We start from the raw sequence: 3,532 nt of genomic DNA on the forward strand, positions 1-3,532 counted from the left end.
ATGGACAGAAGGTGGGTGGGTGGGAGGGAAAAGCGAGTGGGGCTCTGGTTGCCCTTTTTTCCTTTAAATCCTGGTAAACTATGGCTTGAAACCTGTGGACCATAAAAATATACCTCATAGCTGTATTCTCTCCGCATCTCAAAACTGTAACCCAAATCTCCTTGTTAACTATGTCCCCAGACTGGCGCCTACTCCTGATTTTGTTTTAATTTTTAGTGGTCTCTTCCCCCTCTCCTCCCATCCTGGCATCTTGTTATCCAGTGAATGGGTCCATCCAAATGCTACAATGGTGGCCTTGGGATCTATAACTTTGGTGGCCTTGGGATTTGTGACTTTGGCCCCTGGTAGCTACTCTAGGAGATGCAAACCTGTATTGAGAAGGTCAAGCAGATAAAGCAAAAATACGTGGACTTTGTCAAAACAAACAGGTACAGGTAAATGTGGGGAGATGAAGCAACATCTATTCTTGTAAGAGCACCCATTAGTGGCAATTTGTAGCCCTCTGTCTGCTTGGGGGTCCAGTTATCACTGTGATGCATGATAAAAGTCTTGACTAATGGTGTAACTATTACAATCAACCATCAGTGCTGGTTTTTGAGTACCGCTGAAGGTTATGGTGCAACTGAGGTCTCTGGTGGTGGTTATGACCCTTGGGGGTTGGGGAAATATTTCAGAATCTAAATGTGTTAAAAATTCTTGTTTGGAAATTAACAGGGACTGTGTTTTGAACTGCAAGAGGGCTCTGAGGTCAGCAAGATGGCTGCACCACTGAACTCGCTTCTGCTCACTCTTCAACTCCTTCCCCTCCAGCCCAAACAGCAAAGTTGTTTTCTTTGAGCTCATGCATAGGAATGAGTAGCTAAAGTACATAAAGGAAGAACTTTGCTCTTCCTTCTGTTGGGTGAGGAAAGGGTTAAAGAGCCCTTTGTCTCTGCTTGCACAGGAAAATCAATGGCTGAGTTGTATTAATAAGGAGGTTCCTCGCCTGAGGTCTTCAGAGGGAGCCCGATTGAGTTCCTGTGCTGCTGGCAGGCTGGGCGGTCCATATTCTCAAGGGTCTTAAACCTGCCTACCTATATTATACCCTTGGGATAAAAGGCAGGAACAGTCATAATGGCCTATACCTTCAAACAGGAAGCAAAAGACAGAGTGAATCTCTGCATTGGGTTTTATAAATTAAACATTGTACTGGTAGGGATGCAGGTAAAGAATTTGCATGCTAGCAAATACCTGAAGAGTGCCAGGCTCTAACTTTGTGACCCTCTCACCGCTTGCTGGCTGTGGTGCTATTCAGCTTCCTGGAAAAAAATAATAGCTCATGTACCAGGTTCTTCCTGTTTCACAGTTGAAATTTATGGTAGCCACAGCTGTGTCTCCTTCCCCTCCCCCCTGCATTTCAGGAGGCACAGGTTCTCACTCCTGATATTATGCTGAACTTCAAAAGAACTTGGAAAGCAACAAGACTTTTCGCTTTCGTACTGCCTCTGAAGCCCCTGCCCCTTAGACAGCCCCAGCCCACCTCTTGCCGGATTAAAAGATGCATTCCCCACTGATGATCCAGCTCAGTATTTTTTTAATAGTCTCTTAGGCTCTTCAGGCAGGAAGTATTACTTGCCGATACTCTTGTTGAATGAAAGAGGCAGGATTATGTGCAGGGTAGTCCGCTTTTAATCCACCCAGTCTGTTCCCAGACCACCATCTGGTCAAATTAATACTTGGAGAAGCTAGAAAGCAACAAGGGGTCTGCTTTGAGAGCCATAGGTGAGTTGTGGGCTAGTCTGAGTCTTGTTGCATTGCTTATCAATGACACTGTGAATTTGTTTCCTGAGGCAGAGTAATCAGTATCTGATGTGTACCATAAGGCTTTTTTCATGGAATTAATTTGTATCCATCTGGGGTTTTCCCCCCCATCTTTTTCTTTTCATTTGCTTGCTTCCTTGTTTGTAGAAAGCTTTTGTGTAGGATAATCTGCTTTGCAAATCCTTTGCAATCTGGGAATGAGAATGATACGTATACCACATTTGTTAGGACGACACCAATTCTTAGCTAGCCATGGAACTGTCTGCTGGTTCTGTTACTTTTTAGGGCCGAATGCTGGGCTTCTTTTCCTGCAGAGATTGTACTAAGGGTAGCAGCAAAATAGGGGGACTGGAAAATTCCAGTGAATGGAGGATGACAAAGAGAGTGCACAGAGTTCACAGCAGAAATTTATTCTCTACCTGGCCGCTGAAATCTAGTGAGCATGGTGGTTAATTGACTTTAATATTACAATTAAGAACAGTGCCTCCATGACCACTGTTATTAATAATAACAATAGAAGAAAAAGCATATACAGCACAAAATGCTTTACAGTCTTGTTAGACCCCCTTCTCCCCCCACCCGGGATCATCTAATAAGGTCATTTTTTGTTCCCATTTTATAGTTGGGGAACTGATAAATTATGGATACCCTGTGAGTTGATATTCTAAAGCAGGGGTGCTCAATAGGTGGATTGCGGTCTACTGGTAGATCGCGAGGCAAAATGAGTAGATCGCGGAGTGCCGACCCCCCCTTCAGGTGCCTCTGGGAGGAAATGCCGGGCGTAAGGCCCATTGTACTCAATGGGGCTTACTCCCAGGTAAGTGTGGCTAGGATTGCAGCCTCACAGCCTAATCCTAGGCATGTCTACTCAGGAGTAAGTCCTGTTATACTCAGTGGGGCTCAAGGTACACCAACATACATTGTACACATAAATGTTATATGTTATGATGGCGCGAACATTGTAAAAAAGCTCTGGTAGATCTCCGGGCCTTGCTGGGTTTCAAAGTAGCTCTCGAGCCAAAAAAGTGTGAGCACCCCTGTTCTAAAGGATGACTTAGGCATCCCATTGTTAGCATGAATAGCAGGTGCAAGTATGAATTGCTCGCCATGGTCAGATCTATAGCAGGGGTGTCAAACATAAGGCTCACATGCAGAATGCAGCCCCTGGAAGCAATTGCCCATTATAACTGGGCTCATATCTTGAAATTATCAGCAAGACATTTGCACATTTTCTCTTTTGTCATTTGCAACAAATGACTTTCTAAATGAGAACAAAGTGCTTATTTCTGGCTGTCATCTGCTTAATGATGTCACTTCCTGCTTGACGATGTCACTTCTGGCCCCCAGCAGGCGCCATGAATGCTATTCGGCCCACTAGATGAAACAAGTTTGACACCCCTGATCTGTAGAGTTTATGTATTCATTTCAGGACACAGAACTTTCCGAGGGCAAGATCCATTACTTGCCTGTTGATCTTGTCAGTAGACAGAGAGGCCGGAGATATTTCTGCGTTGGCTGTGCTATTCCTGCAAAATTGCCACATCAAGGCTGACCGGGGGGTGGGGGATTTGAAGTTAAAGTCTCTTAAATCACAGTCCAGTCTATCTACTGCCAACTCTGTACCTGACAGGTCATCCTGTTAGAGGCAAAATGTGGTTGTTATCCAGTGGCTAGCGGATGATGTTGCTGCTATAACATGTCACTCCAGAGCCTTCCCTTGGGCAGTTACTTC

The sequence above is a fragment of the Tiliqua scincoides genome, chromosome 8 (genome assembly GCF_035046505.1).
Source record: "Tiliqua scincoides isolate rTilSci1 chromosome 8, rTilSci1.hap2, whole genome shotgun sequence".
In the NCBI taxonomy this organism is placed as follows: domain Eukaryota; kingdom Metazoa; phylum Chordata; class Lepidosauria; order Squamata; family Scincidae; genus Tiliqua; species Tiliqua scincoides.